General features: G+C 42.1%; 1 long non-coding RNA gene across 1 annotated transcript; it reads left to right on the forward strand.

Moving 5' to 3' along the window:
* Positions 1-2,687: 2,687 nt before the first annotated feature.
* On the forward strand, positions 2,688-17,212 carry LOC141080404 (uncharacterized). The gene is made up of 2 exons (XR_012228898.1): positions 2,688-2,763; positions 13,818-17,212. It is a non-coding gene; the product is annotated as an uncharacterized lncRNA (long non-coding RNA).
* The last annotated feature ends 7,474 nt before the right edge of the window (positions 17,213-24,686 follow it).

The following is a 24,686-nucleotide window of genomic DNA, read 5'->3' on the forward strand; positions in this document are numbered from 1 at the left end:
ATGAGCGATCCCGTGGATGTTCGGGTCCAGCGGGTGTAAAGAACACCGCACTGCCCTTGCTTATCGAGTCAGTGCGCATGTCCTGAGTTGAGCGGATGGTGCCCAGAGAGTCCAGAGGAAAGGGATGGCCACAGTGGAGAAGCGTGTTTCATGTAAAGAGGACCTGAAGCACGTGACCGCAAGGGGAGTGTCAGGGGACCAGAGCTCAGGCTAGAGAAGCCCAGGGGGATGTGAGACAGACGTGGGTCAACCAAGAGAGGACACAGTACAGATGGAAACAGACAGAGACATGGTCAGTAACATTCCAGGGTCAGAAAGCCTGAGATAGCAGCATGGCATCAGATGGGAAACACAAAGCGGAAGGTCAGGGACAAGCAGAGGTCAAAACCGAGAGACTAAGAAAGTACAGAATCAGGTAGCAAACTCAGAAACAGGAACGGACCGGGTCATACACAAGCAATAACACACAGACAGACAGTATCCTCAGATATACGGGGATCAGGAACTCAGCCGAAGTCAAAAGTATCACTGACAATGGACAGAGCCCAAAAGAGTCTATTTAAAGCCCTCCCACAGCCAGAGAGAGGCCAACAGCATTAACCCCTGAAGCACTAGACAAGAACTTCCATACAGACCAAGACAGTGGGTTTGGCTGAACATCCAAAAAAAGTTTGGTTTAATTTAAAAAACCGGCATGAGGTCTCCCCCATTTTTGATAACAAGCCAAGCTAAAGCAGACAGTTGCGGGCTAGTATTCTCATACTGGTAAGGGGTCATGGATATTGGGCCCCAACCTAAAAATAGCAGATCGCAGACATCCTAGAAAAGGTACTTCTATTAAATGTGCCTATTCTGGCACTTTGCCCTGTTCTTTCCACTTGCCTTGGTACGGTGGCAAGTGGGGTAATAGGTTTGAGGATGATGTCTGCTGTTTTATGGCCGCTGACATCAAGCCCAGAGGTTAGTAATGGAGAGGCATCTATTTGACACCCTCATTACTAACTCCATAGGTAGATTAAAAAAAACAAAGCCAGAATAAAATCCTTTAATTGAAATAATGACACAGACTCCTTTATTTGAAATAAAGCATAGTTATACTCACCTAATCTACAGAAGCCTATGTACCCTGTACAAGAATAAAAATATTAAATAACCATATTCCTCACCTGCCTGATGTGAAGATAATCCTCCGATGCATATATAACCTGTAGTGTAAAGAAAATAAAAAAAATAAACAACCATATTCCTCACTTACACAAGAAAACAGGCCCTCCAAGAGGTTTTATACTTTAAAAATAGACAGTGTGAGTACAAAAATGCCTGAATAGCAACAATATACTTAATATAGATAAACATGGCCACATAAAGTGCATATATAAAGTGCATATAAAGTGCATATATATAGTGCCTATATAGCAGCAGTATACTCATATATAGACGTGTACGGCCATATAAAGTGCATATATGCTTGGATAAAAATGTGAGAAGAGTGCAATGTATAAAAAACTGATATCTAAAATAACATAAACATATCAACGTACAATGTATGAATACCCTTAACACATTCCACTGTCTGACCAATGATGTGCAAAAGTACTTCAAAACTTCCAAAGAGTGTATATATGAAAAACTAAAAAAAAGCATTTATAGAGTAGATAAACAAATCTAGTTAAAAAGTCCATAAGGCAATATGTCAAAATATTCTAGTATTATATATAGGCTGACTAAATCACAAAAGGCTGCAGATGTAGACATCAAAATTCAGAATGGAGATTGTCCTCTCAACAAAAAGATCCTTCCTCCATCAAGTGGGTATAACGACGGCGAATCTTCATCTTCAGATACACATATGAATAAAGTATCCACTGGAAAAATATTAAAAAGAATATTCCCACAATTTAGGTGGAACAAGACATGGCCTGTAAAGTAAAAATTAAAAAAACAACAATTAAAAACAAAAAAATTTTAAATAAAATTTTTTTTCACAAGAAAGGGGCATAACTCAGGATCTCATTAATACCTTGCGCCACTAGATTAAGTAATCCTTCCATTAGGATTCTATATAAGTCTGTTTGGTCAATGCATTTGAAGTAATTGACATCGCGCCTACTAGTGAGGCTGTCTTGCATTGGTTTTCATAGTGATGGTCATGTGCTTCAGTCCACCAGTCAGATAGCTTTTAACATCAACTTTCTCCACATGCATTCATTGGATAAAGTGTCGGGCTATACTTATCATATTTGCTTAATCATTATTAAAAATTAAGATATTTATTCATATATTTTTATTAGTATTCATCTGATTTACATTGGATTCAAACTGATGCCCTGTGGTTTGTCTGCTCTTTAATTTGTGGTAACCGGTGGTGGTTTTTCACTTGCGCCACTGGATTAAGTAATCCTTCCATTAGGATTTTATACAAGTCTGTTTGGTCAAAGCATTTGAAGTAATTGACATCATGCCTACTAGTGAGGCTGTCTTGTATTCGTTTCCATAGTGATGGTCATGTGCTTCAGTCCACCAATCAGATAGCTTTTAACATCAACTTTCTACACATGCATTCATTGGATAGAGCGTTGGGCTATACTCATCACATGATACTTGGTTGTCCAATCAGACGTTTCAACACACCTGCTAGTATGGATAAAATTATTCATTTAGGTATAAAAGATGGGCCTGGATGGATGCCTGCATGCACCCCTTCTGAGGAAGAAATTCGAAACGCGTGTCAGGGGGTACTTTGTGGTGGCCTCTGGACATCTGGTAAATATTTGCACCTCTATTTTACTTTTTGTATAGCACTTAACATTATTTATTTGTTCGATTTGCATGGATTTTCCAAGCATGTTAAACCATGGTGTGCAAAAAAAAAGGGACTTATGGGCTGTGTACTATATTTATGAATAACGACAGGTGCAATCTTTATTTTGCAAGTCTGCATAGATATTGAACCTTGGCCAGGTGTCCTCTTGGATTGGTTTTGTGCCCTTAGCTATGATTACTAATTTTTAGACCTCAAATGTCTGTATTTGCATTATTATATACTTATTGGCAAAAAATTATTTTGGATTTTGTTATTTATCAGCACATATAGGGCAAAAAAACTTTTCCTCTCCGCACAAAGTTTTGCATTTATTTTTCTCTGTTTGTCATCATCCCTTTTTTAACTTGTGTAATGACATTGTTCAATAAAAATCTATTTTTAAAGTATAAAACCTCTTGGAGGGCCTGTTTTCTTGTGTAGGTTGTTTGTTGTTCACGGTCCTCCATGTTGATTTTTTTTTGGGGGGGGGCAATTTCCTCTGTCCATATTCCTCACTTGTCCGGCTGGCATGGATAGTGATCGAATCACTGATGTGACCGCTAGCAAAATCATCTGGATCTTCATGGGATAGATATGGATTATCTTCACATGAGGAAAATGGCTGTTTATTATTTTCTTTTACTGGTGACATGGGCAGCAGTGGATAATCTTCATGTCGGACAGGTGAGGAATTGGTAGCATATCATTTTTATTCTTTTTACAAGAGAATAGACTTCTAAGGATTAGGTGTAAAGGTAATAATAACTGTGCTTTTTTATTTTAAATAAAGGTGTCAGCATATTTATTTCAATTAAAGGACTTTATTCTGGCTTAGTAATGGGGGTGTCTTATAGATGCCTTTCCATTATTAACTCCTGAGCTTGATGTCAGCAGCCATAAATAGCTGACATCAAACCCACAAACATTACCCCATTTGCCACCGCACCAGGGCAAGTGGGAAGAGACAGGCAAAGTACCAGAAGTGGTGCATCTAATAGATGTGCATTTTCTGAGGTGTCTGTGTGCTACTATTTTTAGGCTGGGGGTGCCCCAAGCTGTTTTTTAAATAATTGCAGAATGGCATGGGACCCCTCTATTCCTGATAACCAGCCATGATACAACTGGCAGCTGAGAGTTGCAGCCCACAGCTGTTGGTTTTGCCTGCTCTGGTTAATAAAAATAGAAGAGACCCCACATCATTTTAGCACAGGTGTCGACTGTTGAATACTCCCATCTGCAGCACATGATCTCGCTGTTGTCAGCGACAGCATCTATACACTGAGGGTAGTACTGTCTCATCAGCTGATGCCTGTGACTGGCTGGGTCACGCTGTCATCTGATAGCATAGGAACCGCAGCTCTTATAATATATATATATATATATATATATTATATCTATCTACACGGCAAATCACTACATGTACGCAGTGCACTCTTATTTGTGAGCATTCAGAGCGGACGCTCTAAAAGAACACTGTATACATAACAGTAAACAACTGAACTTGCTATCCTGACGTCCAGCCACCGAATTCAGTCAGCTTTCTTGGTCACCAAGTCTTCTGATACCAATACAGATGAAAATTCCAATTAGTCCCAGTAATATTTCACATCTAGAATCTTGATATACAGGAATTCACGCAGTCTCTATCAGTCCATATGCAATCTTAGTAACAGGAGTGTTCTTGTAAATGCTGATCCCTACTCTCCCTAACTAACTAAACAGTCGGTAACCGGTCTCAATTCTCTGTTTACTCACAGGAGCCGCTTCCTTTGGATAACACTTATTCAATTTGGATCACTTCAGGCTCTGGATTCTTCTGAGTCTCTCTGACAGGGCTCTTCTCTCCATCTCCCCCAGGAAAATCTCTGACTTTCAACTTCCTGCTTCCAGAGTTTTCTCTCTGTTACTTTAAGGTGACCTCTAGTGGCTGAACTAAATTACTGCAGGATCACTGTTTATAACAGAAAACATCAACATACTACTCTCCACCCCACTTATAATTTGGCGTTCTGACAAATGGCTTCTCACAACTCACATACAGCACGTACTCATCAGGATTATATTGTATCGGACGATTCCAGCTGTGCTGCTTTCTGACCTCCGTGAGCCAGTACCTGCCATACTCAATGGAATATTCGTCGCATCTGGTGAAAGAGTAACATCAGGGGCCCTATCTGATACATCTGGAATTTGCACTGTTGGACTCTGCACTTCCGGGAGTTTGCCCACAAAGTCATCCCAACAGTCTCATTTAACATTGCTTTGTTGTACCACTGCTGGGGGATCAGACAACTCAGGGGTACAGACAGGTGCTTCGGACATATACCGCTTTAGCAAATTCAAGTGCATCATGCGACGAGGTCCAATGTACTCCTCAGGAACCACTGTGTACACACTTCCCCCTGGAAGCACTCTTTCCACTACTGTGTAAGGCGTATCCTCCCACCTGTCACTCAACTTCCCTTCTGGATGCGTGACTCGCACTAGCACCTTATCACCCACCCGAAACTCATCCGCATGCACCGGTCCTCGATCTCGGTGTGGATGATCCTGTACACGGTCTTTCACTATTTGGTGGATTTCTCGCAACTTTGTCAGTGATCCTGGACCCAGTCACTGGCTGTACGATACTCTGGCTCATCAGGTACAGTCACACTCAGTTCTTCAATCTCTCGGACCGAACATCATCGCATAAGGTGTGAACCCTGTGGTGCTATGGACCCTGTTATAGGCCTACATAAGTTCTAGAATGAACTCAGGCCATCGCTCCTTTTGCCTCTGTTCCAGTGTTCTCAGCATCTGGAGCAGTGTTTGGTTGAATCGCTCACAAGATCCATTTCCCTGTGGGTGATAGGGCATCGTCCGCGATTGCTGAATTCCATAGACCTGTAGCAACTCAGTCATGAGCTGACCCTGAAAGCAGGCACCTTGATCTGAATGCACCCTTTGGAGACACCCATAAATTGTAATGAAATGCTTGCAGATCACCTCTACTGCAGACTTAGCGGACTGATCCTTGGTGGGGACAGCTACCGCAAATTTTGTAAAATGGTCGGTCATGATTAGGCATGAATGATGGCTACTTCTGGATTACCCCATTCAAAGATAATCCACCATTAACACTTCCAATGGGGCAGATGTCACGATTGTCTGAACAGGAGCCATCTGTTCCGGGGACTTATTCAATTCACAGGGCCGGCACTTAGCACACACCTCCCTCATGACTTCTTCTAGGCCAGGCATGTACACAAAGCGGTGCAACCATTGATAAGTCTTCTCTGGTCCAAAATGTGCACCCCGTGTATGCGCCTTTCGGGCAATGTCTGGAGCTACTGAGGCTGGGTCACCACCTGCCAACGGTACCCCAGCTCTGCCACTATGTAGATCCAACGAAACAGTACCCCTTCCGCTATGGCCTATCGGTCCCACTGCCGTAGTAGTTTCTGCCCTTCTGCACCCAGCCGAGCTCTCACTCTTCTGTCGGGCCAGGGCTTTTGACTCAGCCATTTCTTTACTCATGATAGCTCGGCGTACGCATCCGGTAAATTGGCCCACTTCTGACAAGTCTTTTCCAGCAATGTGGCGACCCGTGTCACCACCCTACTTGAATGTGCCACATCCACGAACACAGGTAATTGCCTCAGGTCGGGGATCTCAGTATCCTCGATCTTCATCCACCACCTGCTCGGGTGTTCCTCGAGTCACTCGTGACAATGCGCTGGCATTGAAGTTCTCTTTACCAGAACAGAACCAAATCCAGTAACTAAACTTTGACATCCGTGCCACCCACCTCTGCTCCAGGGCTCCCAGCTTGGCATTCCCCAAGTGCGCCAGTGGATTATTGTCTGTCAATGCGAGAATCTCTGAAACAGCCAGATACTCTGCAAATTTCTTGGTCATGGCCCACATCAAGGCCAACATCTCCAGCTTGAACAAGCTGTAATTATCTGGGTTTCGCTTGGTGTCCCATAGAGACCGACTGGCATATACAATGACCCTCTCACTCCCCTCCTGCTCTTGGGCTAACACAGCTCCCAGGCCATGGAGGCTCCCTTCAGTATACAGGATGGAAGATTGGTCAAAGCGTGCATATGCCAACAAGGTTGCCTGCACAAGGACAGCTTGGATCTGATCAAATGCCTGTTGCTGTCGGGCCATCCATTGGATGGGTTGGTTCTTGGGCCCTTGCGCTGTCTCTCTCAACAACTCATTCAGTGGCTCAGACACTTTAGCAAAGTCTTGCACAAACCGATGGTAGTATCCGGCTAAACCGAGAAACACCTGTACTTCCCTCCGGGTCTTGGGTCTGGGCCACTCTTGAATGGCTTCGATTTTCCTGGGTGCCGGATGCACACCCTCAGCCGATACTACATGCCCCAGATACTCAATCTGCATCCAGAACAGTTGACACTTTTTGGGCTAGTGCGCTATCATCCCCTTGACCTCTTGGTAGAGGTTTGGTGGAATCTGGCAATATCTCTCCCAAATTGAGGGTGATAAGGAGAGAGTTAAATTAACCCTTCACGGTTGAGCCAGTGATTTCCAAATTATTCCAGTGTTGCTAGCAACTCAAATGACCACACGGAGATGGGGGTCTCTGTACGGGAGGATCGAGGCAGATCACTAAGCCCCTTTATTTTAGTCACATCTTTTATAATCTTTTGCTTAATTATGCAAGGTTCTCAAGTACCAATAGCATCATTTCACTTTATAAGCCAATAATATTGCAAGAAAACCGGAAACTACATATAAGTCCGTATCCAAATAGAAAGTAGTATAATGGCATATTCAGAGCAATACACGAATAACAATTTTTGATGACGGCGATGGGGAACTTTTGTAGGTAGGCATGTGCTTGGCTTCAACATCTTCATCAAGTAGCCTTTTGAGATCGGTGCAGAGAAGAGCAGAGGCAACGACACCTTTGGTATCATCATTAGCTGTCTTAGTGTAGAATTTCCTAATACATACAGAAATACACCAAAGAACAAGTTTTAGTATCACATATACAACAAGGATACAGGCAGCAAGGTGTAACAAGCTTTGTAAGATCCCAGCTATCCAGCCCCCAATTCCCTTAAACCAATTGGCTGAATTGAAAAAGGAGAAGGTGTCTGAACAACCAACTGTCCTTATTACGATCATTGTCTTTATCGTATTAATCTCTGAGTCATTGAATATCTTCTAACTTTAACTTTTAACTTCTACCAATAATAATAATATGAAAAATGCGGAAAACCAAAACATTATGCCCCTTTATTTGCTATTGGCTTGTTGGGTGATGAGGAGAACTTGATAGGGACCGTCATACAAGGGTTCTAGTCCGTGCTTCCTGACATGCCTCTTCATGACTACCAAATCAACAGGCTTCAGGTTATGACAGGTGTCGGTTTCTGCTGAATCTGGAAAAGAAGAGAAAACTAGAACATAGGTGTTAGCAAGATTTTTACTAAGCAGAATAACATATTGAACAACACGGTCAGTCTCTTCTGATAACTGCTGAGGCTGGAAATTTGCAACTGGGGGCCTAGTACCAAACAATATCTCATATGGGGACAGGCCATATTTTGTAATAGGGGTAGTACGAATGTGGTATAGTACAATGGGTAGGAGCTCCGGCCATGGAGCCGTAGTCTCCTGCATCATTTTGGTCAATTGTCCCCTCAGTGTGCCGTTCAGCCTCTCAACTTCACCACTGGATTGTGGGTGGTACGGAGTATGGAGGGCTACAGTGGATCCAAGCATTGTCAGAACTTCTTGGTACACATGAGAAGAAAAGGCCGGGCCTTGATCACTTTCAACAACTTCTGGAACCCCATATCTGCATATAACTTCCATCACCAGTTTCTTCGATGTGGTCTTTACAGTCATGTTGGTAACAGGGAATGCTTCAGGCCAAATGGAGAACCGGGGCCCAGTAGAATTTTTGCACCAGTGCGAGGGCCTGATTTTTTTCCTCGATATATAGGCCCATGTGGCAATAGCAGGGTACATCCGCTTAGGGAGACACACGAGTTGGTCCTTTTTCCAGAGACCATTATCCATTTGTGCCTCATCAGTCTTCCATTGCTTCACCTCTTCCTTTGGAGACATTCTCTGCGTTGTCATTAAGGGGTCTTGCAGGGTCCGACAGAAAACTTCAGTCTGTTGTAGATCATCAGGTTCTTGTAGGGTCAGTGCTTCTTGTAACTGTTTACGCTGAGAGCATGTGGTCACCATAGTTGGTATGGTTGGTTCTACGGGTAAGAGAGCGGCGGCTTTTGCTTGCATATCCACAAATGTGTTGCCAACAGTCTGTGGACTGGTCCTAGGACCGTGCGCCTTAACTTTGATAATAGCCACCTGAGTAGGTAATTTGATCGAGTCCATGAGGGCTTTAACAGCTTCAGCATTTTTCACTGGGGTTCCGGCAGTAGTAATAAACCCTCGATTGGCCCATAGAGCCCCAAAATCGTGAGCAATACCAAATGCATACCGTGAGTCCGTGTATATATTAGCCCGTCTGTTCTTGGCCAAAGTACATGCAGTAGACAGAGCCTGGAGTTCTGCTTCTTGTGCTGACTGTGAGGGCGGGAGCGCAGCTGCGTGCACTACAGTGTCCTCTGTGGTAACAGCATATCCTGTGTGGAATCTACCGAACTCGTCAGCATATCTTGAACCGTCCGTGTATAACACCAGATTAGGATTTGGGAGTGGGTTCTCACTGACATTTGGTGGAGTAGCTGTTTCTTCAGTCAAAAGTTGGGAACAATCATATTGGAGGTAATCCTCATCACTGCCATCTTTCCTTATAGTTCATTATGTCGTCTTTCAAGGCGTTGTAAAGGGGTTACATTATGCGGGATGCATCCGGTATCCACTGACAACAATAAGTGCATAGTCCAAGAAAACGCTGGAGTTCAGTTTCATCTTTTGGGAAAGGAAGGGAGCTGACAGCTATTTTTCTTTCTTCTGCGAGGTGTCTGACACCCTGAAGGAGACAGTGACCCAAGAATATCACTTGACCAAGGCAGAACTGAAGTCCCGAGGCCGAAACCCGACAGTTCAGTGCTGCCAGATACTTAAGGAGGCTAACAGTGGCAGAAACGGCAAAAGACACTCGCTCATATTTTTTTTCAAACTGATTGGGACTGTTTTGTGCCCCTTGTGGCATAACTGTCCATATTAACTGTCGTCCCTGCTAAGTGAATGCAAATAGAAACTGGCAGTCTGGGTATAACGGAATGCTAAAGAAGGCATTGTTAAGATCAATAACTGTAAACCAAGCAGCATCCTGGGGTATTTGGGACAAAAGAGTATGAGGATTAGGCACCAGGTTTGAGAAACACTTTTACTGGTTCTACGGGCATTTTCCCTATATCATTTGACCCTTTTGACCAGAATTTAGATGGTATGGGGTGAGTCATTGATCCTCAGGCAATATTGGGGGTGGACCTGGGCCTATCAGGGCCATCATAACTGTAGGAAAGGCATGCAAAATACAGATTTTCTCACTGTCTTCATCTACATAGGGATTATATAACAAAAAAAAACCATCTGACCATCATCTTGGAATTGTATTCAGGAGCAGAACTGTGATAATAAATCTCTCCCTAGTAAATTTATAGGGCATATGAGAGAGATTACAAACTGAGCAGTAACAAGAATTAGCAGGGAGGGGCTGAGGAGCAGAGTTCCCACTAGCTGAAGTTTGAGAGGGGGCAGAGTTTGCTGTGTGCTCGCAGATGCGGTGGGGGCGAAGGGGGATATGGTGTGGGCTAAGATGGGAGGGGGTACTGCTGCAGCTACTAGCTTGCTTTTTTTTTTTTTTTTTTTTTTTTTCTCTCTCTCTCTTCTGAACAGCAGGTTAAAGTCTTTTGAAAACTTTTTTTTTTTATTTTTCCTCTGGAGCTGGTAAATGGAAGGGGTGGCTACTCATAACCACTAGCAATAACGGGGACTAAGGCTAGCGGTGGATGATAATAGGTGCCGTTAGCAGAGGTGGGGGCTGCAACTCTCGGTCTCCTTGTACAATTGTCATCTAGCAGGGAGACCTCTTGTTTCAAATCATCACTTTTAACTATCCGACTGCCTGACATATTGTCTCATTAATCTCAGTTCCTTCTTTAACCAATCACATTCTCATACCACAGTCTCTTTCTTGAACCATAAAACATCCCGTCCCTATACAATTTTTCCTTCTTCAACATAGCAGTAACAGAAACAATCAAAATTCACTTGCTGTTCAATTTCCACATAACCTTCATTATACAATTCATGTGCCAAGCCACGGAATTCCTCAGCGCCTTTAAGTAATCCATCATCAGTCAACCTTTTAACTCCTTCATCCCATAGCGTAGGCTGCAACCTCCCGCCCTTAGGAAATCCCAGAATCGAAAATATTTTTCCTGCATTCCTGACACATTTCTTTCCTCATCTTTGAATCATAAGACTAACAGTATCTGATCCTTCACACAACTCCAAACTTTTCATTTTCTTCCACAGTCTTCACCTGAAACATAATTCTCTCCTTTAGAGCTAAATACCCTTACTTAAATTGTGCACAATACTGGAGCAGCCGTCTCCATTTGTTCCACAGGGTCAACCCCCTCTGGGAAGCCCAAAATTCGCGGTACTCAGTGAAAGGAGGAGGGCGTCTCAGACTATCCCTCCGGACACCTCTGGTTATATATATCTATCTACACTCACTGGCCACTTTATTAGGTACACCATGCTAGTAAGGGGTTGGACCCCCTTTTGCCTTCAGAACTGCCTCAATTCTTCGTGGCAGAGATTCAACAAGGTGCTGGAAGCATTCCTCAGAGATTTTGGACCATATTGACATGATGGCATCACACAGTTGGCGCAGATTTGTCGGCTGCACATCCCTGATGCGAATCTCCCGTTCCACCACATCCCAAAGATGCTCTATTGGATTGAGATCTGGTGACTGAGGAGGCCATTTGAGTACAGTGAACTCATTGTCATGTTCAAGAAACCAATCTGAGATGATTCGAGCTTTATGACATGGCGCATTATCCTGCTGAAAGTAGCCATCAGATGTTGGGTACATTGTGGTCATAAAGGGATTGACATGGTCAGCAACAATACTCAGGTAGGCTGTGGCGTTGCAACGATGCTCAATTGGTACCAAGGGGCCCAAAGAGTGCCCAGAAAAAATTCCCCACACCATGACACCACCACCACCAGCCTGAACCGTTGATACAAGGCAGGATGGATCCATGCTTTCATGTTGTTTACGCCAAATTCTGACCCTACCATCCGAATGTCGCAGCAGAAATCGAGACTCATCAGACCAGGCAACGTTTTTCCAATCTTCTACTGTCCAATTTCGATGAGCTTGTGCAAATTGTAGCCTCAGTTTCCTGTTCTTAGCTGAGAGGAGTGGTACCCAGTGTGGTCTTCTGCTGCTGTAGCCCATCTGCCTCAAAGTTCGACGCACTGTGCGTTCAGAGATGCTCTTCTGCCTACCTTGGTTGTAACGGGTGGCAATTTGAGTCACTGTTGCCTTTCTATCAGCTCGAACCAGTCTGCCCATTCTCCTCTGACCTCTGGCATCAACATGGCATTTCCGGCCACAGAACTGCCGCTCACTGGATTTTTTTTCTTTTTCGGACCATTCTCTGTAAACCCTAGAGATGGTTGTGCGTGAAAATCCCAGTAGATCAGCAGTTTCTGAAATACTCAGACCAGCCCTTCTGGCACCAACAATCATGCCACGTTCAAAGGCACTCAAATCACCTTTCTTCCCCATACTGATGCTCGGTTTGAACTGCAGGAGATTGTCTTGACCATGTCTACATGCCTAAATGCACTGAGTTGCCGCCATGTGATTGGCTGATTAGAAATTAAGTCTTAACACACAGTTGGACAGGTGTACCTAATAAAGTGGCCAGTGAGTGTATATATACCTGAGTTACGTATCCTACCCATCTTCGATCACATGACCACGCCCAATTACTAATAATGATCAGGAATTCTGGATATTTTGACTATAAAGAGAGTCACAATCACTGGTCAATCCGGGGTGTCCGTCCCTTATGAGGTACGGTTCGAGCACTGGGCCCCCAACGGGACTGCACCTCTATATGATTCCACCCATGAATCACCCCACCAGGGGACAAACCTCAGATCCTCTTTGCAGCAACAAGCACAGGAAAACCACACCAACGGTCAGTCTGAACAGTATAACTGCCAACTTACCGTGGTCGTGGGGGGTGATCAGTCCCAATTTTCCAGCACCTGTGTCTGCTCCGAGGGTCCTTTGTCTTGTTGTCCTCCGGGGGGGCAGAGGCGTCCCTATTCAGGGGCCCCACGTTGCGCGCCAAGCTGATAAGGAGAGAGTTAAATTAACCCTTCACGGTTGAGCCAGTGATTTCCAAATTATTCCAGTGTTGCTAGCAACTCAAATGACCACACGGAGACGGGGGTCTCTGTACGGGAGGATCGAGGCAGATCACTAAGCCCCTTTATTTTAGTCACATCTTTTATAATCTTCTGCTTAATTATGCAAGGTTCTCAAGTACCAATAGCATCATTTCACTTTATAAGCCAATAATATTGCAAGAAAACCGGAAACTACATATAAGTCCGTATCCAAATAGAAAGTAGTATAATGGCATATTCAGAGCACTCCCCCATATTCCATGGCTGTCTTTGCTGGATTGCTATGAGTGCCCCCCGTAGTCGGCCCTCATAGCAAGTGAGCATTTCTGCTACACACAGGTGATCTGATCATTGCCTTTGCTACACACAAGCGATCGAAGTAGTGCAGCTTCTAGTCTCCTAGGGAGACTGTTGAAGCATGAAAAGAGTAAAAGAAAAAAAGTTTAAAAATATAAGTTCAAATCACCCCCCTTTCGCCCCATTCAAAATAAAAAAAAATAAAAAAAAAAAGGTATCGCTGCATTCAGAATTGCCCGATCTATCAAAATAAAAAATAATTAGCCTGATAGCTAAATGGCGTTACGAGAAAAAAAAGTAAAAACACCAGAATTACTTTTTTTTGGTACAGGCACAGCTGGTGGCTTTACAGAAAACCGTGGAAAGCCTGGCGGAGCAGATGCAGGCTCGGGAAATTCCTCCGATATACTTGGTGCCAACTAACCCTTCTACTCCTCTGTATGGGACATCAACCTATACCCCAGGGGAGGCTTCGACTGCTTTAAGACTTGAGACGTCTGGAGGTAGGGCAAGAAGATCGTTGCAATGTTGGAGATGCCGAGAAATTGGTCATATGCAGCGAGACTGCCAGAAGAAGCTGCCAGCTGAAGTCCCGTGGTTGGTAAAAGAGGCCCTCGCTGTAGTTGGCATACGGCGAGGCAGGAACAAAAAATCAATGACCAACGTCTGTTCTGACATTTGCAGTTGCTGAAAAGAAGGTGGCCTGCTTGGTGGATACCGGGTTGGAGGTGACGATGATGCCAATTAAATTTTTCAAGGCGCACTTCGAAGGGACAGTCATACCAGAGTCGGGACATCTGTTAAGGCTGAAGGCCGCTAATAATGATGAAATTTCAGAGGTAGGCATTGCGTGGATGAGGGTGCAGCTGTGTGGCCAGGAGTTGGGAGCCAAAGAAGTTCTCGTGAAGGCACAGGCTAGGCCGGACCTTCCGGTGGTTCTGGGAATGAACATCCTGAGAGAGCTGGATTTCTTTCTGTTTGAGCACGATGGTCTGAGGTATTGGAAATGGGTGACACCCCACAAAGTCACTCAGAGAATTCTGCAGCAGGTAGTCTGTTTGTGCGGTATTCAGAAGAGTTCGGCAGAAGGAAGAGCGGTGGGAGCGGTGTATGTCCCACGCGGGTCTGCTGTTGTGATCGGCCTGGGCCAAGAGAAGCTTGTGTTGATGCCGGTAGGGTCACAAAGAAAACTGAACAGGGTGGAGGTGATTCTGGAACCGGCACGTCGGTCAGAAGACACAAATAGTCCAATGATAGCCCAAACATTGGCTGTTGCACAAGATGGAAGTGTACCAGTGAGGTGTCTGAATCTGCAGAATCATGAGGTGACTGGCGGTGGGCACTAAGTTTGCTGATGTGTGTGTGTGTGTGTGTGTGTGTGTGTTGCGAAGGAGTCATTTCCAAAAGTCAGTTCACACTGAGATAAGACCGCAGGACCACCTGGACCCCGTCAATGCAGATGATAGCCGAGGAGCCCCCCCACAACTGTGTGGAATGGCAAGAAGATTATGGAGATTATGGGAGTGGATGAGTCCCAGTTGATATCGAGCAGGTGCAAAGGCTGGAGGCTACGCTGTGGGAATATCAGGCTGCTTTTTCCAGGGGTGATGATGAAGACTTTGGTTGAACGAAGGTGGTGGAACACGAGATACTCACAGGAAACACCCCCTGTTAAGGGTTAATACTAAAATCAGAGCTGAAGTTTCGTTTTATCCACTCAATGTAAGGTTTCGTTTCTCCGTTTTTGTTGTTGTAAGATAAATTTTTATAATTGGCATGGCCTGTCATGAAACCAGACTGTTTCCATCAGGTGCAAGATAAGGGGCTCGGGGGGGGGGGGGGGGGGGGGATCACGATTCCACCCGCAGCTGTTAAGGGCACATGTCAGCTGTATAGATCAGCTGTCATGTGCCCGGAAAGGTGTGGGCTCCGGCAAACAGGGGGAGTCTGACATTGGTGTACTATTACGCCCAATGTCGGGAAGGGGTTAATAGGACAAGTTATGTTTTAGTTCAAGGATAGTAAAAGTGAAAATGAGGTGACTTAAAATACCCACAATACTTTAAATTCCAGACAGGGGAAATCTGAAAAAGCAATTTGTATTTGGCACTGTAAACGGACCCAAGATTTAGTAGCAACTTATGAAATTAGATAGAAGCAATTCCAAGTTACTAATGAGAGACATATTGTGCAAACGTAATTCTAAATTGCAACACGCTGTACAATATCTACATGTAAATTGGATGATTTTGCTGCAACTGAAATATCAAGTTATCACAGCAGAAAATAAATGATATATTTTACTATCCATTAAGATGAAAATGAATTTGCAGCAGATCAGTGTTATTCTACATACAGAAAATGAGTTTTCTATTTCATTTCTTAAGCAGCATATAATAAAAAAATAACAACAAATAGAAGGTAAATTTAAGAAACCTCGGGGTCGATAAGCCAGCGTTCATGGTGCCTCGAAGCAACAGGCCTTAGTAATAGGTTTATGTTAAGTCAGATTGAGTTCCGTAAATGTAATTCCCCTAGTGCTATTTATTAGGAAAAAAGCAATTTTCCTATTGAAAGTTGTAAATTATAGTATACCGAAAGGTAAGAAATTGCAAAATGCCCTCACAGCAGAGACATAAGCAGAAATGAGGACTGGAGCTACTTAAAATGGAAAATAACAGGCTACTAGTAATAAAAACATATGCTAGTCTTATTACTGCTATAATACATATATTGTCCAGATTTCTTCATGCTATTACCTCTGTGGGTTCTGTATTTTCTATGAAGGTCTTCATTTGTGCCAACAATTTGATTGCAAGATTTTGAACATTTTTGTGGCTCAAAACAAATACTTAACTACTTTTTGAAGAAACATATTAGGTTTAATGGTCCTGATACTGATATTCAACTCTCCATACAGCAACTGATATAGTAATCACAGAGCTCTACGCAAATAATTATTTGAAGGTGTTGTCCACTACTGGACAATCCATTAGTAATACCAATAATAATAAATAATTTTTTTCTATAGCAGGATGAATTGTTTAAAAAAATAGCATAAGAAAATTATGAAAAGAATCTCAGACATTTAATAGTGCACATATATTTTTGGCACACTAGTGTTACTAATCCAATTTGATATCCACCTACGTCACATCACCACACTGGCCTGTTGGAGTTGATGGCATTTTTGACATGTGTATACGTATACCTACTGACCCAACATTTTTTGTAATGTACTTTTGGAAAGGGGTGGGAGGTCTTAAATGATAGCAAAAAGAAATCGTAAAAATTCCAGATATATTAACTGTGCATGTCTATTTTTGCCCACTTGATTTAGCATTCCAATATGACACCTATACACTCCACTCCAATGCAGTAGTATTTTGAAGTTGCTGGCTTTTTGGACATGTACCTACATAATCAGCATTTTTCGTAACATCCTTTTTGAGAATGGGAGAGATGTTTTAAAAATTAATATATAGCAAAAAATATTTTAAAATCCAAACATTTAACTCTGCATGTGTGTTTTTGCATATCTGTGTCACTAGTCCAATTTGACACCCATACACACACATTAATACTGTGGCATGTTGCTGCATTTACCTTCTCTTTCTAGCATTTCCTGTTTTTGTGAATTCAGTTTGTTTTTTTGGGGAATAATTTGGGTTGAAAAGATTATCAACAATCAATTAGTGTTGTACAAAATGTATGGCAAAAGAAAAATTGGCAATGGACAAGGTAATGTTAAATAAAAAAAGAATAAGATATGGTAGTCGCAAGCAGCAGCACTACCACCTCTATCTGTGCAATAGCAAACACAGGTCCCAATTGACCTCCTTTGCCTCTGGTAAGAATTTTAGTGAGTTGGCAGCAAAGGCTGTTATGAATTATAATAGAACATCCCGTGTATCAGTCATAGCAGATTGATGTCACCTCTGGTAGTGACACTGTCAGTTTGAGCCTCTGCCATAACAGCGAATCTATTATTTTGGGGTATTTTAATTCTGACAATAATCTAGCTTCTTAGCCCCCTATGCCAAAGCACTCCAGGGTCTAAGGAGAAATTTCACAATATATTCCAGTTCATTTATTGGATGAAGTCAACAGTCAGCCTTTGTACTCAGATGACATGGGGTTGGAGGAGATGGAGGACAAAATTCAAATGCCTAGCTGCATTGGTGGCTGTGTCAGTAGTGTTAGGGGCACTGGCATTGGCAGATGAGGTGGTAGTTGTACTCTAAAGGGGGTTTTACACTAAGCGATATCGCTAGCAATATCGCTAAAACGTCACTGGTTTTGTGACGTTATAGCGATATTGCTAGCGATATCGCTATGTGTGATACTTACCAACGACTGGCTCCCCCGCTGTCCATCGCTGATCGCGCGAGAATGTCCGGCTCCATTTCTCGTCGGGCGCTTCCTGCTGAGACTTCCTGCTGTGACGACGAGCGACGCTGGACGCGGGCGGGAGGACGCAGGATCGCTGTGTGTGAATGGTAAGTATCGTGCGCTGCGTCGCTGCTGCATCGGTGTGAGATCTTTCTGTATGAAAGCTCACTAGCGATCATTTAGCGATGCACCAGCGATCCTGACCGGGTCGGATCGCTGGTTGGATCGCTGGTGCATCGCTAAATGTAAAAAGGCCTTAAGACAGGACAGTTCTAGAGGTAGGAATCAGGTAGGGGCTGAGTCTAAGATGATGATAACAATGATTACATAGTGCTCACGATCTAGGTGATGAGGAGATCAGGTAATTAGAAAACAAAGCATTGTGGGAATGGCAATAAAGAGCAGACCCAATGTCCAGCAAAAAGATCTTCTAGGGTCAGACCTGCGTCTTCTGCGGTCAGCTTGGGAGCAGGTAATGCCACAATTGTCATCAATGGAGGATGCACTACAGCACCTGAAAGCTCTGGTCATGGTTGTGGCAAGTTCTATGTACAGGCATCTCAAATATGGTGATTCTTTTCCACGATGTTGGTAAAAGAATCTTTTGCAATGTGCAACCTCTGCAGGAAGAAATTCCATGGATGTCCCAGCTTCAATAGACTAGGAACTAAAAGTCTCCATCAGCACATCACCTGCTTATTTGGGAAAAAGAAGCTGGCTATCAATGAGTAAAGGTTTTTCTGTCGTCCTACCTCTTCTCTTTTTGGCTGTCTTTCTGGCAGTCAGACTGCATATCAAGTAGTGCCTAGTCATTATAATCACCATATCATCATCTTCATCTCCTGCATATCATACCTTTTTCCACTTCATTTTTTGCATCATCAGTTACTTATATGTGTGCCCGGGAAACATGCTTCCAGGCATTCCATGTATAGAAACTCAACTTCCACATGGTTCTAGGCAATTGCTGCTGCATCACATAATTGGTACAGATTTTGCAAATTTAAAGTTTGGCGTGCACTCAGCCTTGATGTAAAATAGCTAGTACTTGACATTACTTTCATGGTAAATGGAATCAATGGCAAAAGGACAGAATGTTGTATCAAATGTTACACTGGATGTCTCATCATGAACTGCAATTTCGTGAGCAACAATTCCAGAAACATCATAGCTGCCATGTGCTTGAGAAAAATAAGATATTCTCACTGCATGGCACACGTCCTAAATTTCTTCATGCACAAAAAGGCAAACATTTATTTCAAACAAATGTTAATGGGCTTCCATGACTTTAATTCGATTAACCATCGTTATAATTGTTAGTGACTATAAGCAATTTTTGGGAATTAGCTGATATTAATTCCCTTGGTAGAAACTGAGCACAATTGAACCCCCACGCAGAGCTGTTCAAAAAAGGCAACATTTTTTCAAACCATAAATTCACAGGCTTCCATGACTACAATTTCCATCATCTTCAGTTTTTGTTTTTTTTAATTTTTCGAATGGTGTGAATTCCTCTTAAAGACCCCTACAAAAGGCTATGCAAAAAAACAAAAACATTTTTCAAAATAAAATTCATGACAATTCTTTACTACAAAGTTCTTTTACCATCATCCTCATTTTTGATGAAATTATTATTATTTTTTTTTGTGTATTGATGAGTGTGAATTCCACAGGGCTGGGCACAAAAGATAAACATTTTTGTGAAACAAAAATTCATGGGCTTTTATGGTTACTGACATCCTCATTGTTTTGCTAAAATGAGGATTTTTCTTGCTTTGACTCATTTGAATTTCCCAGGAAGTTCCCTAGCCAGGATTGTGAACATAGAAATCTGTGTTATTTTTCTTCACTAGCTCTCATAGTTGGAGAAGGTATTTAAACCAAAAATTGACCCTTAACTCTGTTTCCCATGGTCTGGCTACGATGGTAAACACAAAAAGCAAAATACAAAGTTGATAGAGCAGACAGTGACAAGAATGCATAGCCATCCTCAAATCCTGGCTAATACATGCATTGTTCATAAAATCTAGGGTCAAACTAGGTTTCGTGTGGACCACATACCTAGGCAGGTGAATTCTTATCAGGCACCAGTGCAGAAAATTGTAAATCGTTCTCTTAGACTTACAGTCTGCAACACTACAGTCTGTATGATTAAGATGGATAATTTTTGGGCCATTTAATTTTATGTAAAATGTATGAACAGTCTAAAAGTGCAGTGTATTGTCTGTTGGCTACTACGAGTTTACTTACCATCTATTTACGGTATATCATGAGGTCCACTTTGATATAAGACTGTGTGTGCATTAAAAAGGTTGAAGAAGGGCTGAATAGAATCATAGGAGAGCTCACAAGGCTATAGACATCTTTTCAGTGCATTTAAAGACTTTGCAGCGTTTAAGATTTGAAACAAAACAATTCACAGCTAATTGAATTTTTTACAAAAATTTATCGAAGCTGTTGCATTCAAATTTTAAAACATTTGCTTTTATCTGCCATTTACTTTTTTTGCACTGTTACATAAATTGTTAGTGTGATAATGTAGTCAGTCATTTATATCATTTACATGCTTGTTCACCAACCTTAAAGAAAAATAGTTATTGAACTTACAACAGTATTCTAGGAAACATATCAGCCTCAGATCATTTTATGGTAATTTTTCCCACAGCTATACAGCATCTCTAGCCCTTAGCTGCAGGAACTTGAAGGCAAAACATTCCTATGTCTGCAGAAGAAGCGATATTAGATCGCCAGTCTGTACAGAACTGAGATATGTGACAGACAAGTTGTGGGAGTTGGAGACAGCTGCACTGTAATATTTGTTGTTAGTAATTATGTATGAGAAATGTGAAGATGAACAATAGAAAGTAATCTTCATTTTACTGTGTCGCAACCAGGAGGAGGCAATGATTGTCACATCCACAAATATATTTATATAAAGGGAATATACACAATACAGGAGATGAGAGTGACAGTGTACCATTAGAACTATGTGAGGAACATTTTTAAAAGAAAAATTTAGGTGTTATGTCTCACATAGCATTTCTGTGTTTTCCAGAACATTTCTGCGTAGCTCATATCCACTTTTACAATGTAGGCTAAACATCACAATAATACAATTTTACCAGAATTGTTAAAGGGGTTAGACCGTCTTATGTTCACAATAGTTGAAAGGGATTTCTAAAGGGTAGATGGAAAATGTATGATGGCTGGGAGTCCGAACACAAACACTGATCCATATTAGCTTGTGTGAAACAAGTGCACATGTCTGACCACCATTTCTTCCACTTGTAAAGGACTGATGGATTGGCTGTGTCCATCAGTCCCATGGAAGTAAATGGAGCAGTGGTCTGGAATGTGCGCTACCACTCTATTCAAATTCTATGATCACTTTTCCTTCAATCATGATGTTGTTTATAGGACAAACCAATGAGTCATTATATAGTGTTAACCCTTTCGCGCCTGAGCCTGTTTTTGCCTTCGTGACCAGGCCAATTTTTTCAATTCTGACCAGTGTCACTTTATGAGGCCATAACTCTAGAACTCTTCAACAGATCCTGCTGATTCTGACGTTGTTTTCTCATGACATATTGTACTTCAGGATAGTGGTAAAATTTCTTAGATATGAACTGCGCTTATATGTTAAAAAAATCGAAATTTGGCAAAAATTTTGAAAATTTTGCAATTTTCAAACTTTTAATTTTTATGCCCTTAAATCAGAGAGTGATATCGCACAAAATAGTTAATAAATAACATTTCCCACATGTCTACTTTACATCTGCACAATTTTGGAAACATAATATTTTTTTTTTTGGAAATTATAAGGGTTAAAAGTTGACCAGCGATTTCTCATTTTTACAACAAAATTTACAACACCATTTTTTTTTAGGGACCACCTCACATTTGAAGTGAGTTTGGGGGGTCAATATGACAGAAAATACCCAAAAGTGACACCATTCTAAAAACTGCACCTCTCAATGTACTCAAAACCACATTCAAGAAGTTTATTAACCCTTCAGGTGCTTCACATGAATGAATGGAATGTGGAAGGAAAAAATAAACATTTCACTTTTTTTCACAAACATTTTACTTCAGAACCATTTTTTTTATTTTCACAAGTGTAAAAACAGAAAATGAACCACACAATTTTTTGTGCAATTTCTCCCAAATACGCCGATACCCCGTATGTGGGGCTAAACCACTGTTTGAGCACACGGCAGAGCTCAGAAAGGAAGGAGTGCCGTTTGACTTTTTCAATGCAGAATTGGCTGGAATTGAGAGAGGACGCCATGTCGCATTTGGAGAGCCCCTAATGTGCCTAAACAGTGGAAACCCCCACAAGTGACCCCATTTTGGAAACTAGACCCCTTAAAGAACTTATCTAGATGTGTCGGGAGCACTTTGAACCCCCAAGTGCTTCACAGAAGTTTATAACGTAGAGCCATGAAAATAAAAAATCATTTTTGTTCCACAAACATGATCTTTTAGCCCCCAATTTTTTATTTTCACAAGGGTAACAGGAGAAATTGGACCCCAAAAGTTGTTGTCCAATTTGTCCTGAGTACACTGGTACCCCATATGTGGAAGAAAACTACTGTTTGGGCACACGGTGGGGATCGGAAGGGAAGTAGTGACGTTTTGGAATGCAGACTTTGATGGAATGGTCTGCGGGTGTCATGTCGCGTTTGCAGAGCCCCTGATGTGCCTAAACAGTGGAAATCCTCCACAAGTGACCCCTTTTTGGAAACTAGACCCCCCCAAGGAACTTATCTAGATGTGTGGTGAGCACTTTGAACCCCCAAGTGTTTCACTAAAGTTTATAATGTAGAGCCGTGAAAATAAAAAAATCATTTTTTTTCCACAAAAATGATCTTTTAGCTCCCAATTTTTATTTTCACAAGGGTAACAGGAGAAATTGGACCCTAAGAGTTGTTGTCCAATTTGTCCTGAGTACGCTGGTACCCCACATGTGGGGGGGACCACTGTTTGGGCACACGGTGGGGCTCGGAAGGGAAGTAGTGACGTTCTTGAATGCAGACTTTGATGGAATGGTCTGCGGGCGTCATATTGCATTTACAGAGCCCCTGATGTACCTAAACAGTGGAAACCCCCAATTCGAATTCCAACCCTAACCCTAGCCCTAGCCCTAACCCTAGCCCTAACCCTAGCCTGCCTACCTGCTTTTTTTTTCTTTACTTTTTTTTTTTTATTTTTGTGTTTTTTATTTTTTGTATTTTTGACTCATAGTAACGCCACTTCTCCTCTGATCTCACACTGGCAGATGATCAGAGGAGAAGCAGCGTTACTATGTGACAAGATCGCTGCCCGGCACATAGTAACGCCACTTCTCCTCTGATCTCACACTGACAGATGATCAGAGGAGAAGCAGCGTTATTGTGTGACAAGATCGCTGCCTGACACAGCTGTGCCAGGCAGCGATCAGCTGTGCCAGGCAGCGATCTAGTCACACTGTAACGCTGCTTCACCTCTGCTCATCTGTCAGCATGAGCTCAGAGGAGAAGTCGCGTTATAATGAGGGAGATCGCCGGGAAACAAGCAGCTTTCCCAGCGAGCTCTCTCATTGGCTGCTGTGACGCGACGTCATCAGGACCTGAAACAATCAGGTCTCGATGACGTCGGGGGTCCCAGCATGCATCGTGCACCGGGATCCCCGCGTTATAAGGTATGAGGGGGTCCCGGGGGGGCACAAAACCGCCGACAGTAGATAAACGTCGGCGCTGCACAAAGCCCAGCAAGCGCCAACATTTATCCACTGTGGGCAGTCGCGAAGAGGTTAAAGTGATATTTTCCGACTCTGCTCACTTCTGTATCAGAGACGGAGATGTCATCTCTACTAATACCTGCCGAGAAAAGAATGCCCCCGAAATGTTAGTGATGCGGAATACCTCTTTAACTCTATGACATTTTGTAATATGCTTTACTTTATAAATACTCTTCCTTTACTACTTTAATGTTTTCATTGTTTTCAATAAAAAAAATTACAATTTACAAAGAAGTAGTGTCATTATTGTGACACATAATTTACATCGCGGTGCATCGTGGAAGACATAAAGAACTTTTTTAACCCCTTAACGACCAAGCCATTTTGTAGGTTAAAGACCAGGCCTTAATTTTGAAATCAGACCACTGTCACTTTATGTGCTTATAACTCTGGAATGCTTAAACGGATCCTGCTGATTCTGAGATTTTTTTTTTTGTGTGACATATTGTACTTCATGCTAGTGGTAAAATTTCTTTGATATGATTTGCATTTATTTATGAAAAAAACGGAAATATGGTGAAAAATTTTTAAATTTTGCAATTTTCAAACTTTTAATTTTTATGCCCTTAAATCAGAGAGATATGTTATAAAAAATAATTAATAAGTAACATTTCCCACATGTCTACTTTACATCAGCACAATTTTGGAACCAAAATTTTTTTGTTAGGAAGTTATAAGGGTTAAAAGATGACCAGCGATTTCTCATTTTTACAAAAAAATTTACAACACCCTTTTTTTTTTTTAGGGACCACCTCACATTTTAAGTCACTTGGAGGGGTCAATATGACAAAGTACCCAAAAGTGACACCATTCTAAATACTGCACCCCTCATGGTGTTCAAAATCACATTCAAGAAGTTTATTAACCCTTTAGGTACTTCACAAGATTTGAAGTAATGTGGAAGGAAAGAAATGAACATTTAACTTTTTTTCCCGACAATTTATCTTTAGACACAATTTTTTTTTTTTATTTTGTCAAGAGTTTCAGGAGAAAACGAACCACAATATTTGTTGTGCAATTTCTCCTGAG

This window comes from Dendrobates tinctorius, unplaced genomic scaffold (genome assembly GCF_039654945.1).
Source record: "Dendrobates tinctorius isolate UK_male_01 unplaced genomic scaffold, ASM3965494v1 ptg000016l, whole genome shotgun sequence".
Lineage (NCBI taxonomy): Eukaryota > Metazoa > Chordata > Amphibia > Anura > Dendrobatidae > Dendrobates > Dendrobates tinctorius.